Below are 16,330 nucleotides of genomic sequence, written 5' to 3'. Positions count from 1 at the left end.
ATCTCTTTCACCACTTCGTTACCAATCCTCTTATCTCCTATGGCTGTTGAATGCAGTTGCTGTTACAGCCCAATACTCACAATTGTGGAATCTGTCCAAGAGGGACAATCAAATCTCTGCCTTACTCTGTGGTTTAGTTGTCTGTCTGCAGCCCTGAGTGCCCTGAAGGGTAATTCTTCTGCTCCAGTTACTAAGGAAAGCTTTACAGAAAAGGTGAGTCTTGCACACCAAGATGATCAGGACAGGGCTTTTAGTTTGATTTTTGGGGATCCTGAACTTAAATGTTAATGGCATCACAGGATAGCTCCAGCAAAGCAGATTTATTGTAACACAATTTCCACCATGTCTGCTATCTCCATTAAGAACTGAAAAGCAATACTGTATTTATATTTTGGTTTTTACTATGAGGGAGTTCTTTAAGCTAAATCATCTGACATCAGACAGGTCTCCCAAATGTGAGCAAGGACATTTTAATGTAGTATTTCTAGCTACAAGAAATCTAAGGTTTCATATAAGAAATTTCAACATCACAATGTAGATTAAATTTATGCGAAGACTAGTATGTTACAGTCAGAGGAAAATCACTGCATTGCACTGTGCTAGTGAAAAGAGAATGCCTGGGCAGAAATGTATTTCAACTTTATGTATTTAGCCAAAAATGAAATTCAAAAAACCCAATTATTTTCTTACAGATTTACTAGAGTCCTTTCCTTGAAGCATCAAGAGTAGAATCTTGAAGAAATAGCAAGTCAAGGTAAATAAATTGCTCAAATGGAAGCAGAAAGAACTGAGACAAGCTCCAAGGCAAACAAGTTTACTTTAGAAACAATTTCTACAGAATAAGTTTATAGATGGGTTCGGTCGATTAAAACCAATGAGAAATTTTAAAGAGACAAAAATGAGAACAGTGAGTTTCCTCTGATTATTTTATCTTTCAGCCAAAATCACAAATCATGCACTACAGCAATGCACCACAGAAACCACCAGCAGAATTCTCACAAAATTATCAGACCAGGGCTTCAGTTTGGGTAATTCACTGAAAGTCAATTAAAAACAATAAACAGGGTGAGTATTATGAAATTCATAGGAAAAATAATTTAAGCAGCTCTGCTGAATATTTGAACCTTTATTCTAACATACAACGGGAGTCTATTGATGGCCTTTTGTAGTGTCAAATCCCAGTACTTGCAGATTTACTTTTTTCTTCTATTTTAAGTTGAAGCCTGTCTAGATCTTGAGCCTTTCATCCAGCTTTCAGCAAGATTTTCAAATGTAAACCTGATTCAAATTAATCACAAGCGAGCATCATCTGTTTTGTCAATTGATGCCCACTACTTAATGCACTGCTGAAGGAAGAGAAAGAAACAGCTGCAGAGATGAGAATCAGACACTTTATCAATCCCTACAATTGTTATGAAGTTAGAATCGTTCATGCAGTTTTTCTTAGAGATCTTTTTCATCTATGGGATCTTTTTTTTTCATTTAGGTATTTAAGGAGTTACACCGTACATTAACAATAGTTGATTACCATCAGCCACCTTATGCTGCATGACGGAAAAATATAAGACATCATGTTTCAGTATTTTTCTTTTTTTTATATGTGTAAGATTAAATCAAGATGCATGGTAGATCACATATCTGAAAATACTATGTTGGTGCCTATACAAATATTATGGCCACATGCATAATGTTAGGAATTTCTGCTTGACTTGCATCTTAAGTGACACCATTAACACCAGTAAGATAGGTGGTTCAGGGCACAAATTCACAATAATGCTGCAATATTTCCAATTTACATTCATTTCATTAAGAAGAAATATTTAGTTAAATATATATTGCAAATAACTGTCAAGGTGGTGAGCACTGGCATAGGGTGCTCAGAGAAGCTGTGGCTGCCCCATCCCTGGAGTGTTCAAGGCCAGGTTGGACAGGACTTGAAGCAACTTGGTCTAGTGGAAGGTGTCCCTGCCCATGGCAGGTGGGTTGGAACTAGATGACCTTTAAGGTCCCTTCCAATCCAAACCAGTCTGTGATTCTATGATTTTATAAATACTAATATAACTATGTGGGATTAGAGGAAAATGTGTTCGACACTGAAAAACATCAAACCCAACAACAACTCTACAGCCTTATTCACAGCATTTAAAGAGACAATGATTTTTGTAGGCACACTGACAAAAAAAATATCAAGTTGTGTCTGCTTGCTCTAGCTCTTACCCAGCCACCTCCCAGGGAAATCCCTCCTCCTGTCTCTATCTCAGATTCCTTTCTGAGGTGAGAGAGGGCTGGTCTCAGGAAAGCTTTTCTGATCTCACAGGCATCAGCTGTGGCTCCCAAACGTACATTAGGCTTTACTTACACTTATTTAATTACCCCTCCCCCCCTTCAAACACCCTGTTTTCACAGCTGTGTACAAATTGCAGTAAAAGACATCTTTTTTCCACAGTCTGAGCAAACTTGTTAGCAAACATACTCAGAAACCAAAGCAATCTCCCATTCTAATGAAAATTCAAGATACCGAACACTGATGGAAATGTTCCAGCCCAACTGGGAGAGTGGAGCCCCTGAGTCCCTCAAGAGCTGTACGGTTAATATAGGCAAGAACCAGTGGGGAAGCAACTGAGCACAGCCATATGAAGCAGCCAATATGCCAGATCAGGCATGTTCTTTGTTGCAAAATATAACTAGGAGAGTGCTGTAAGCAGGGTTTCTGCAAATCAGATTGTTAAAGCTGCAACAACTGCTAACACCATTCCCAAATAGAATCTTTAGATGAAGTGGCCCAGCAGGTAGCAAAGCATGCACCCCAAATGCAGCAAACTGCAGAAGAATGTCATAGAGTGTCCTTCCAATTACCTACTTTCAAGAGAGTGGCTGATGAGCTGTGTATGTGAAAATAGAACCAACACTACTAAACTAATTTGAGTTGGCCTGTGGAAAGAAAACTGCTTTTTATTCGACTACATTATCATTCACGGAGTAATAAGTAAAATCAGATTCCACTCTCATTCATTTAGCATTCGTTCCTGTCTGGGTCTGAATACTCTAAGTGGTGTCTGTGTTGTTCTGTTATCTCCATCGTTGCAATTTCAGACTTTTCAAGCAAACTCTGAACTTTTGGTGCTGTGAAGTTGTCCATCTTCAACCAAATAGCTAAAAGACCTGCATGACTGGCCACCACTAAAAAGGCTTTAGAAAGCCCAGGGTATTATTAAAATCACCATGGCCTCTCTTTGGAAATACAAGCTTGCTTTTAACTGTCTCAGTTTTATGTACCTCACCCAAATGTTGAGTGCAGGAGTAGGAATGATTATAATTTTAATTAATAGAAAGTACGTATACAGATCTAAACTCCAGGTCACCAAACCGCGCTCTGAAGTATGCAGTCAAAAACTTTTACTAGCTGTAAATGGCTTAAATTTTTCTTTAATATACTGTCACAAATTTATATTACATTGAATACTCTGAGGTGTAGATCAGTGAGTAGACAGTGAAAAGTTCAGATATGGATAGGCAGGTCAGTAAGGAATGGTGAATTCCACATAAGTGTATAACTAAATAGACGGACAAGTAGAAGTTCAATGAAGTCAATTTAAATCTTTCCCGTAAATTCAAAAGTTCTATATTACAGCTATTTTGTATGTGGTGCACTTTGCAGTTGTTAATAAAAAGGGTAAAAAGTGAACTAATTTAAGAAACTACATAGGTAAAAACCAGTTATTCATGTGGGGAAAATCATAATTGTAGTCCCCATGAAACTGACTGCAATGAATTACTGGTAAGACTGGAGTTGTCTGTGAGGCAAGGGCTGCACCCTGACAAAATGGGTGCTGTTCACAGTCATGCCATTTATCTGATTGTTTGTAAGAGAGCTCCACACTCAAGCCTAGTAGCATAGGACTGAAAACTACAAAATCAAGTGCTTCAGAAACATCAAAGCCTCAAAGATTGACCCTCTCCTGAAAATCCATACACATCAGTAAGCTGCAGTTCTTCAGTGAAATGAAGAGCCAGACAACAGCTCTGTTACTCGCTGGTCGTTGTACATGCCCAGAGAGTCAACCAGCAGCAGGCTTGAAACAGCCTACCTTTATGAATAGAGTCAAGACATTTACAGTAAATACCCTTTTTATTTCTAAAGAACGGCGTCAGAGATGACCTCTCACTGGTCTGTTTGTGTCCTGTCTAACTGTTACATCCCAAATCCTTGTTATTAAGAGACTTAAAATACCTCAGGATAAACAACTCCTAATCCCAAACCTTATGTACCACAAATGTGACTTTTTCCATCTGCGGAACTGTTGGGAATTGCAGGTTTCCGTAAAAAAACTGTCACCCAGTGAAACAGGGTGGAGAAGAAAACTAAATTTTGAAGAAAGCTTTTCAAAATCAAAAGCTTCATAAAATTTTGCACTACATATAAAATCTAATCACTGTTATTTAACTTTTCTTCCTAAGTGTAAAGCCATCTTTCTAAAAGATGTCTCATGTTCACACTGGTCATAGGATCAAGGGAATGTCAATGACACTGCAGTATACTGTCTGACCTACGCATCTGAAAACAGAGATTCCTCTACTGAAGCAGTTTTGCATTCATGCATCCATAAAAAGTCACACATACTTTTGGTCACTATAAAGCATAATAATCCTAACAGAAGAACAGTCTATAAAATAACATTAAGTAGTTGCTGAGATACTAGACTACACAAAGTCCTCCCTGTGTGAAAATTTTTAACAAACCCCCTTTATAAAAGGTTTATACTGTATTGTTCAATAGGAGCAATAAATGTTAGGTGTCCTCTGTCATGGGCAGTGCTGTCATGGACACTGTGAAATAACTGATGGAGTCACCTCTGTGTCAGCACAGAGCTGCCCTGCTAGAAGGACACAACATGGCAAGAGAACTGAAACCATCTCATCTCCTGTTAACAATATGGCTGCTTCGCTTTCTTGTTACAATCGAATACAATAAGCAATTTCTCTGCAATGAGACCTCCTCAGATTGAAAGAGCTGAGCATTTTCATTTTGGTCCTTAAGACTTTGCACTGAAAAGCCACAACAGCACAAAAAAAAAACCCTAGGTTATCAAGAGCAGAGCCCTACAAATGCGACCCACCAGGTGCTGAGAAAAGACCTGAACAGCTTTAGAGAAACCAACAGTTTGTGATGTGGATGCTTGCGCAACATAGATTTCTTTCTTGCTGTGTATCTTTAATTTGTATTACAACAGTCAGAGAAGAAAGCCTGATCTTTGTTTGTTACAGCCCAGCATCAGTCATTTACACCAGCATCAAATTAATCTAAAACAGTTAAAAAAATGTGGGTTTTTTGCAAGTACATAAAGTAGTATTACATTTTAACTGCCATTACCTTATTTAACCTCTTAAATATTAAAGCAAGAGGAAAACAACACCTTTATCAACATATTTTTATGTTGATAAAGGCGTTGATATATAACATACAACATTTGTGAAGCATATGCAAATGCCTGTTTAAAAAAAAGGCACAAAACAAAAATCGTACAATATAGTAACTGAAAGACAGCTTGTTGCATCTAATTTTTTTTCAAGGTGGGGAAGCACAGTGAGGAAGCAAGATGATATTTTAGATTAGAACTATTTTTTTCACAAAAGCCTTTTTTTTAAACTTAAATTGTATGTGACATTGCAGGGAGCTTGAAATTCAATGAAGAAAAATGCATGCGCATGGGAGCATTTTCTTAATTGGACTCTTGAGCAGAAAACTCAAATGTATTTCTGGTAGATGAAATGCTTCATATTAAATGTCAAGATGTAGTAAAGAAGTGACACTTAAAATGAACTGAAGAAAGCAGCAAAAAGGAAGAAATTTAGGGACGTGTTTATTAGCTGAGGAAATTCTACGCATAAAGAAATTCACTTTCTTAAACTAATTTCTGCTTATCTAGGATAATGATTGAGTGTCAGGAGTCAGGAGTACAGCGCAAAACCAGTATCAGAAGGGATAAGAAAATTCCTATAGAAATAACTAGAAAACACATAACAGATTAGAGGAAGACTACAGTCTTCTGCAAGTCTAATTAACACCAATTCCACTCCGTTTCCACTCTATAAATATACCCTAAGGAATATTTTTTCAAAAATATATCCCTAGAGACTGATTCATGTCTGTAGACCAAGCAGACAACCTCCACAGCCACAGGCAATTTCCCCTCCTGCCAACTGCACCCTGATGCCTCCACCCACTGCAGGATCTAGGAGGGCTTTAGTGCCCTTCCTTTCTTCTTGGCTTCTCTCCACAGGGTGCCTTCTTCCCTTACCACTTGATGTCTTCTAGCTCCTCTTATTCTTTGCAGACCTCTGAGCTTCCAGACTTACTAGGAGCTTCATTTCTAAGTGACCCTGGAAGATCAGTGATTCTGACCTCACCTTTACATCTTGTTTAAAACTTCTCCAAATTTTCATCCATTCGGTGTACCATTACTCTCTTGCTGCGGACACCTCCAAATCCCATTCAGTGTTTGTATTATTTCCTTTTACTCATCACCTATTTTAATTCAGCTGCACCAGCTTTCTCTTTTCACCCTGTCAGACACTTTTCACATCCATCTTTCACAATCCTCTCTCCTTCTTAAAATGATGCAGTTTCTCCTATCACCTCTGACAACCCATCCTTTCTCCTGTTGACATCATGGCACCATCACATCCTAGGATCTGATTCTCCTCCTGCTCCTCCTCTCACACTGCTAAAGCATGCGTGAGAAAGTGCTCTGATTTTGCTGCCTTCCTGCATTTCACATTGATTCTTCTCTTTCGCATCTTTGTACTTTTTCTTTTGGAACACCCCAGATTGATCCTTCTGCTGTCAGCCCTTGTTACTACTACAGCTCCCTCTTACGAGCCACCACTCCCATGCTCCTCTGTTCAACCTCTCCTGACATTTAATCTAAAAATCTAACAATCTTCTCTCTCCATTTCTTTCTTGATCAGTGAACTCACTTGTGAATCTAGGACAGACTTTTGAAATCTCACTTACCCTGACTTGAAAAAGAAACTTCAAAGTTATGATTTACTCATAGAACCCAGATTTCTTTAACTTCCATGTTCTAGTCATTATCTGCTCATTGGAATTGATGCAGCTGAACAGGTATAGCTCATTTTTGGCAGTCTCCAATTTATTTTTTTCTTCCTATTTTCAATATCTTCAACATCTGAGGGGCACAATGTCTTTTTTTCTTCTTCTCTGTTGATCAGTCCTTAGGAAAATCAAGAAAAATCAAAAACTAGAGTGACTACTCTTATTAAAATAAGTCTTAGGTATTATTATAGATTGACACTCTTATTGCTAGAAATGACAAAAACCAGAAAAAGGAGTAAGGAAGAAACAAGCAAACAAAAAAGAAGGAAATACAAGGCAAGTTGTAGGCTACACCAAGATTTAAGGTGGTTTTGGAGCTAGGGAAATCAATCTTCCTGTCTTTACCTACCACTGAGTTCTAGAGGCAGCTTCTCCCTAATGTCCCTCTTCCATTTTCCTTCTCCATTATCAGTGTATCATGCTTTAGAGATGACGATGCAAACACAGAGGTTCAATGTTAGAAAGCTTACACTTAAAGCTATCAGAGCAGATTATTTTTATATGGAAAAATAAAGAGACAAAGTTTATTTATTTTAACAGATGTCCATCCCAACCAGCTGGGAGTAGAACAACTGGCACATGGGTGGTAGCAGCATGCAGATCAACACTATGTGAGAATATACATAACAGAGGTGTATATTAATTATATATTTGCTGGAAGGCAGCCAATAGTCAGTCTTCCAGGGAAGCACTTATGTAATGGTCTATATACAGAAAGACTTACAAAGTTAAAAAAAGCCCAGAATTCCCCTCCTTCTCTCCTGTTCATACTAATTCTCCAGCTCCATGCTAGAAGAGCAGTTGGAAATCTGGATGCTCACAGAGACTCTTTGTAGGATTCATCAGATACTGAATACTTTGACCTAGCATAGTAAGATACCTACTACAACAGAATTATCAGGCTCAATATTTTATCTTCAAGCCCAATTAAAATTCTTTTGCTAGATCTGAAACTGGCTTGTACACAGAAAGAAACTTCTAGTAAATGTCAGGAGTGACATAGCATACACATAATTGTAACATGAACAATGAATCTGCTTGACATTAATGTCATTGTCACTTATAGGTCAGTTTTGCTGCAGAATAGAAGAAAGAATCTGCATTTACTCACTCACAAAACTCTCCATTAAGCACAAGCTTTAAAAAGTTTAAGGAATTTGGAAAAGACTAGGATAAAATGCTGGTTTTGTAAAACTAAATATCTGATACCGCCAAGAAAACAGAAGTGTTCTTGTATTTCAGAACAAAGGTATCAAAAAGTCAGTCTGAAAATGAGAAAATTGTATCGCAAATACTAATCAGCCAGGGTCATGTAGTTAAATAATTTGGATGGAGCTAAACAGATTTTTACCAATGCTGTAGCATATTGTGATCACAAAACATCATTGCTCTTGGGAGAGATTCCTGCAGCTGGCTCTTCTCAGGCTTCATGCACAGCCACAATGGAACCTGGCCCAGAGGTACAGCTCTGAACTCAGCTGGGGTGGTAATTTAACTCTGCTATAAAGTGCACTTTTAAATTTCTCTCACTTCATATAAATACTCTAGGTTTAAAACTCTTTTAAAGCAAATATAATTTATATTTCTTTCCAAGCACAAATATTATTTTTTTTTATAAACAGCAATAAATATTCATCATTGTTATTTATTTTAAACTTGATGGTTGTGTTTAAAAAAATAATTAAAACCCCAGTATATCATAACTCAATTTTTATTGTAATAACATTTAACTTCTAAGCAGATTACTTCCAGAAAGCCACACATGTAGGTATAAAATGTGTTTGTATTTCAGAACCTAAAATACAGACTTTAAAAAACTTAAGTTAAAAATAACCAGTCTAAATCCATGGCAAGCCACTGTGCTTTGCCCATACATAAAGTTACACGTACTACAAGAGGAAGCACTTTTTTACAACCCTGTCATCTGTTGTGCATCAGCAACCATGTTTATGCCATTTGTATGTGTAGGTAGTACGAGAGCTGTCTTTATAATTGCAATTTAGAGAGATAGACATAATGATATTTGCATTTTCACTTGCAAGATCATACGGTTACGGAAGTCTGCCTTTGAAAAGTGGATGGAGGGAGAGTCTGATTCTCCCTGTTAGTGCAAGAGGAGAGGTGAGGGTGGATTTGCCTTCTACGAATGTCCCTGCAGAATAGTGGTGTTCTGCGATAACAACCTGAAACACTCTTCAGCCTGCCACAATCCTGAGGGAGACCAGCAGCCGCTTCTAATCCTTGCTGCTGAGTGGCTGAAGTTCAGAGCTCTGACATAAATTGTGCCTTCAGCCAACAAAACCCAGCAATAAGAAAGGCTGAAGATTCCTCCTATGCCATTGGCTTTAAACAGATCTCTGAACTTTCATGAACAGATCTTGTTTGGTTGCTTCTTCAGAAGTAAAATGCTCACAGTCCTTTCCTCCTTTCTGGTATGACAGGCTTGACCATGGCTCAGCCTTTTGCAATAGAAAAATCTAATTAGCTCCTTCTGTGACACTTTATAATTGAGATCTTTTCTGAGCTGATCTTTGAGACTGCGCAATAATATTTCATTCCTATTTATCAGCAACATGTTCACTAATGCATTACATGGCACCATTAACATCTATATACTCTGAGATTAATCAGTGTTTCCATTACAGAATTATAACTCATCCTTACAGTTTGACTCCAGACAGAATTGTAGCTTTCAGCACCACAGCCCAGAGTGATTTAAATAATGGAATCAGGCTATAAAATCTGTTCCATTTCCAGTTTATATTTTATATTTAAAAAAAAAAAAAGCAAAAATATTGAAAGAGTTAAAATTGGGTTATTGTAAAGCACATTTAGGGTGCAGTTCCACTCATATCAAAGATTGCTGGTTTTGTGCATTTATCTTTTTTTAATAATGTTATTTCTATGTTGAGTGTTCTACAAATGTGTTTCTCAAAATGAAATTTCACAAGGATACTTACAATACAGATTTGCACATCCATCTATCACTGTACAGATAACTAATAAATTACATGGGTATTTGGTAAAAGAATATTTTGAACGTATAATGTCTATGAAATTCTGAAGAATGTGTAAAGAGCTCTGCTATTTTCTAGTCAACAGTCCTATGCCATCATATTGTATCAAAGACAGCATTTTACATTCAGGAAACAGCTTTTTGCAGAAGAAAGATGAGAGTGCCAGGAAACTCATTTAGAAAATGAGCAGCAATCTTTGACCGAGGTTTTCAAAACTGTATGCTTAAATGCAGGTTTTAAGTGCCCATATATACATCATTCTTTATGAACCAGTCATTCTGGACATGATGGGTAAGACAAGATGTTGGAAGTCCCGGGGAGAATTCCAGATGTTTCTGCTACTCTTTCAGCAACATGGATAAACTCTACTTTGATTTATAACTAATTCTGATCCAGTGACCTACTTAAAACAATGTACCTAAACTAACAACTTCCCTGTTGGTTTTATTCCTTTTATTCTGGTTTCATTCAAGTTTTATAAAATTATTGGTGATGTATTCATCACTGAACTCCAATAATTTCATTTTATATTTGCTATTTATGTATGTATCACAGAATCACAGCCTGGAAAGACCTCCAGGGATCATTTATTGCAACCTTATGTTCAAGGCAGGGCCACTTATACCAGGTTGCTCAGGGATGCATCCAGGCAGGTACTGAAACCGTTGAAGGATGAAACTACCATCACCTCTGTGAAACCTCTTCCAGTACATGGTCACCCTCATACTAAAAATATTTTTTCTTAAATCTAATCAGAATTTCTCATGTCCATTGACCTTTTTCCTACCATTGAGCATTTCTGGGAAGAATCTGGCTCTGTCTTCTCTAGACTGTCATGTTACTGTACATTAAAAAAAAATAGAGATTCTATTATGGATTCAATAAATACAGCATTTGATTAAAATAGTTAAATGTCTGTGACATACCACCAAGAACACTAGGAAGCAAAATGATAATTGAGCTGTTTTCCAAGGGGAGTCACGTGTGTCATTCTTACTAAACAGTTTTAATGTAGCAGTAGAAACCATTACATTTAAACTTTGGTATAATATTTATGAAGTTTTATAAGGAAGGTAAAGTTATAGGAGTGTCAGGTTCCAGTTTAGTAGCACAAGGCTTCAATGGTCACCCGACCCCCAGCCCTTGACAGCAACCCACAGTGAACATAATGCAGTCAGCCGCTTGTGAAGCTCGCCTATAACCCAATGCAGTCAGTCCCACGTGGAACCCACCTGTAGTTATATTGGTGTGCTCTGCCAACCTGCAGATAGAGGGCACCCCTTTCTAAGAATCCTGACTGGTAAATTAAGGTTTGAGATCCCTGAATTCGGACAAAGAACAGACAAGTCACGGTAATGGTAATCTAAGCTCATATTGTTTTATTAGTTACACTCCTGAGGGTAATTATAGAATCACAGAATCATAGAATAGTTAGGGTTGGAAAGGAACTTAAGATCATTGAGTTCCAACCCCCTGCCATGGGCAGGGACACCTCACACTAAACCATATCACCCAAGGCTCTGTCCAACCTGGCCTTGAACACTGCCAGAGATGGAGCATTCACAACTTCCTTGGGCAACCCATTCCAGTGCCTCACCACCCTAACAGGAAAGAACTTCTTCCTTATATCCAACCTAAACTTCCCCTGTTTAAGTTTGAACCTGTTACCCCTTGTCCTATCACTACAGTCCCCAAGGAGGAGGCCCTCCCCAGCACCCTTATACACTCCCTTCAGATACTGGAAGGCTGCTATGAGGTCTCCACGCAGCCTTCTCTTCCCCAGGCTGAACAGCCCCAACTTTCTCAGCCTATCTTCATACGGGAGGTGCTCCAGTCCCCTGATCATCCTTGTGGCCCTTCTCTGGACTTGTTCCAACAGTTCCATGTCCTTTTTATGTTGAGGACACCAGAACTGCACACAATACTCCAGGTGAGGTCTCATGAGAGCAGAGTAGAGGGGCAGGATCACCTCCTTCGACCTGCTGGTCACGCTCCTTTTGATGCAGCCCAGGATACTGTTGGCTTGCTGGGCTGCAAGCACACACTGAAGCTGGCTCATGTTCATTTTCTCATCGACCAGCACCCCCAAGTCCTTCTCCGCAGGGCTGCTCTGAATCTCTTCTGTGCCCAACCTGTAGCTGTGCCTGGGATTGCTCCAACCCAGGTGTAGGACCTTGCATTTGGCATGGTTAAACCTGGCATCAGCCCACCTCACAAGCGTGTCAAGGTCCCTCTGGATGGCATTCCTTCCCTCCAGGATATCAACCAAACCACACAGCTTGGTGTCATCGGCAAACTTGCTGAGGGCGCACTCAATCCCACTATCCAGGTCACCGGCAAAGACGTTGAACAAGACCGGTCCCAACACCAGTCCCTGAGGGTCACCACTCATTACTGGTCTCCAGCTGGACATTGAGCCATTGACCACAACTTTTTGTGTGAGGCCATCCAGGCAGTTCTTTATCCACCAAGTGGTCCACCTGTCAAATTGATGTCTCTCCAATTTAGAGCCAAGGATGTCATGCGGGACAGTGTCGAACGCTTTGCTCAAGTCCAGGTAGATGATATCAACTGCTCTACCCTTGTCCATCAGTTCTGTAGCTCCATCTTAGAAGGCCACCAAATTGGTCAGGCAGGATTTCCCCATGCTGGCTGTCACCAAGCACCTTGTTGTTTTTCATGTGCCTTAGCATGCCTTCCAGGAGAATCTGCTCCAATATTTTACCAGGCACAGAGGTGAGACTGGTCTGTAGTTCCCTGGGTTATCTAACATACAAAGAACAGGGTAGAAGAGAGAGAGGAGAAGAGAAAAAGAGATTAAAAGTAAAAAGAATTACCACCCTGGATCTTGCGGCATCCCATGGTATATGCTTCACAGTAGAGATCCTTGCTACCTTTATGCCCCCTTTTAATATGTAGTCATTCTAACAACCTTTCCCAATTTTCCGTTATGGGTTCATTTTGTAGGGGAGCCAAACAAGGTAATTCGTCTGCTTTACTGTTCCACTGACTAGTTTGATTGCTTCCATCCTGATGGGAAGCCACTCAGGCTATGGCAAAGTTGCCTTGCTTAGCAATTGTTAGGATATCTTGCCATTTTTCCTTTTGCCATACTGGCACCTGATTCACCTCCCATTCATTTTGTTCCCAGAAGGGGAGTCATTCCGTGCACCCCTTAAAGACAGCAAAGGAATCAGTATAGACATAGACAGGAAAAGAAGATTGAGATTCATGTTGGAATCCACTCCAAACTGCAACTAGCTCTTCTACTTGTGCACTGCCTTCTCCCTCTGTTAGAAATTTTTCCTCAGTCCCAGTTGCAGGGCCACAGTTCAATATTTCCATACTTTTCCCTCATGTCTAGCTGGGACATCAGTAACCAAACCTTTCCTAACTGTTCAGAAAATGGGGAGGGTAACCTGTATAACTGGAGATGGAGGATCACCCATATGGTTTAGGGAAAATTCCTCTTGAATAGCTAATTATTCAGGTGTGCCCTCTGATACTTTGGTACAATAATGCTCGATCTGCGCATACCATTTCTGTACGGAAGCACATTGTGCCACGCCATCAGGGGATGGGGTTCCAGGTAGGATGGGTTTTATTACCTAAAAATGACCTCTAAGTGTGATTGGCACATTCTGCCTCTTGTAATGCTTGGCTTACCACAGTCCCTTTTCCCATACTGCGTAGCATCCTTTTCAGCATCCTTAAAGCTAAGTGAATAAAATCCAAGGCCTTGGGGGTCCTTCTGGTCACTTTTGCCAAAGAGGAATCAACATGCCTGACTGATCAAACCCCCATTCGATTTGAATTGGGTCAGTGGGGTGAATGGAACCCAAAGCTTGATAACTAGAGGCCTCAAATATTAATGACTGCAGTGCTTCCTCATGGACGGGAGTCCAATCCCAAGAAACACCTTTTCATAACAAATCAGATAATGGTCTAGCTATTATGGAAAAATCAGGAATGTGTTTTCACCAGAAGACTAAGGTTCCTAGTGCTTGTTGTAATTCTTGTGTTGAGATAGGTAGTTGTATTTGGTCACCTCTCGGGGTAAGAGTGAGCTGCCTAATGTACATCCATTCTTCGCCTGTCTGCTCACTAGAGACTGGCAAAGGAATTAGGTTCCCTCCTTCTGAGGAGAAAGTTCAGGGAACATTTCTCCTATGGCAAAAGGAGGGGAGGGAACCTTTTTGTCACCCACAGCAGTAGTTTGTATTGTCTATTCCTTACCACTGATAGTCATTTTTGTGTTTTTCTCTTACCATTTTAATATTAACTTCTCTAGTTGTTCCATAGGGACCCCACCCATATACTTCAGAGGTATCCCCCTTCATTTCCCTATTGTCCACAGCACTTTTCCCCAAGACATTCCTTTTCTTTTAGCCTGTCCGAACTTGGAGACACTATTTTTGCTTGGGGAAACTGCCCCTGCATGCCTTACATTTTTGGGCTCAGACTTAATTGGACAGTATTTCTGTCCGTAATTGATTAATTTCTGATCCACCTCTCCCCAGGTCCAGATGTTTTGTCCTGGAGTGGGGTGGTCTGGGGTCAGTACTCCTGCTAGGGCCACTGCTACTCGGGCACTTTGCAGAGTGTTGGTAATAGCATTTTGTAATTGGATCCCTAGGGGTTTTAACAAATCGGGTAAGCCTCTAATGAGGGGAGTCATTCTTTCTGGATCGACTAGTGTCATCATTGGGGATTCCTGCCTCAATTTTAGTTCCTGATCGTACATCATCTGTGAGCAAGATGTCTTTTGTATATTTTCAACTATCTGATCTATGGATCCTGTGATCGTGAGAATCTCCTCATTCTAGTGGATTTAGGCCTCCAGCCCAACAGGCTGCTTGCTGTGTGAGTAACCAAGGGGCTCTACGATCTCCAGTGGTCATAAATACTCCCAGCCCCCAATATCCTTTAGTTTCTTGATTGCTTAACATCATTTGATCTCCGCCAATTAATGACACTGCAAACATACTCTGTCTCAGATTCCTTGGGGTTACATGAGTATTCATTTTTTAGTTTAGCTAATTTGGTTCCTGTATGTGGTACCTCCTTGGTTAATATTTTAAGGGTACAACTCTCATCATGTTCATAAGCATATTCTACCTTAACCAATGGTTTTAAAGATTGTGGGGGTTCCTGTGGGGAGTCATACTGACCTTAACTTCCTCTGCTTCTTTGGTAGGGTGTACATGTTTCCTTTTATGGCAATTATCAGGAGGATAGAGCTGCCTTCAACTTTTCTACCCAGGCTTCTTGCAAACATTTAAGATCACGTTGCTCCTTTTCTGTCTTTTCTTGCAAGGTTCTAACCTCTTCCTTCAACCCTTCATTCTTCTGTTTCTAACCTGCTATTTGCTCCTGTAAAGACTGCACAAAACCTTGCAGTACTTGCGGTGTTTGAGTGAGATCTTTCAGATCTTGCTCTCTATCTTCTACAACCACTACTAAGATTGTGCCCAAAACAGCACATATCATAGCTTTACCTTTGCCTTTTTTTGCTCTAGTTTCCCTTCTCTATGCCTCAATTTGCTCTACAAGTTTTCTGAACTGATACCATTTTTTTTGGGCCCACTCATCCCCTGGTGAAAAGGGACATGCCTTAAATTTCCTTAAGAACACGCCATGGTTTAAACCCAGTCAGGCAACTCGTTCACTCACTTCCCCGATTCTTTCCCTCCCCAGAGGGATGGAGAGGAGAATCGAAAAGAATGCAACTCCCACAGGTTGAGATAAGAACAGTTTAGTAATTAAGGTATAACGCAAATCACTACTGCTACCACCAATAATAACAATGATAAAGGAAATAACAAGGGAAGAGAATACAACATCTCACCACCAGCTGAATAATAACTCGCCCCCCCAGCCCGACCAAGCACCGACCGATACCTACTCCAACCCTGCAGTCTACCAGCCCTTCAGGCTAACTCCCAGTTACATCCTGGGCATGACGTGCTGTGGTATGGAATACCTCTTTGGCTAGCTTGGGTCAGGTGTCCTGTCTCTGCTTCCTCCCAGCTTCCCCTCCTCCCTGGCAGAGCGTGAGGCTCACAAAGTCCTTGGCCAAACCAAAACATCATTGTTATCAGCTCTGTTCCCAGGCCAAAAGTCAAAACACAGCACTGCACCAGCTACCAAGAAGGAGAAAAATGACTGCTACTGCTGAAGCCAGGACAACACATAA

The 16,330-nt window shown here is 40.0% G+C and overlaps 1 pseudogene; it reads right to left on the bottom strand.

Moving 5' to 3' along the window:
- Positions 1-14,398: 14,398 nt before the first annotated feature.
- On the bottom strand, positions 14,399-15,624 carry LOC133269628 (uncharacterized; annotated as a pseudogene).
- Between the last annotated feature and the right edge of the window lie 706 nt (positions 15,625-16,330).

Source organism: Pezoporus flaviventris, unplaced genomic scaffold (assembly GCF_033815535.1).
Source record: "Pezoporus flaviventris isolate CSIRO_AGI_PZ_B2104156 unplaced genomic scaffold, CSIRO_AGI_Pfla_v1 ptg000001l, whole genome shotgun sequence".
In the NCBI taxonomy this organism is placed as follows: domain Eukaryota; kingdom Metazoa; phylum Chordata; class Aves; order Psittaciformes; family Psittacidae; genus Pezoporus; species Pezoporus flaviventris.
This window is presented reverse-complemented; position numbering and strand designations above follow the sequence as displayed.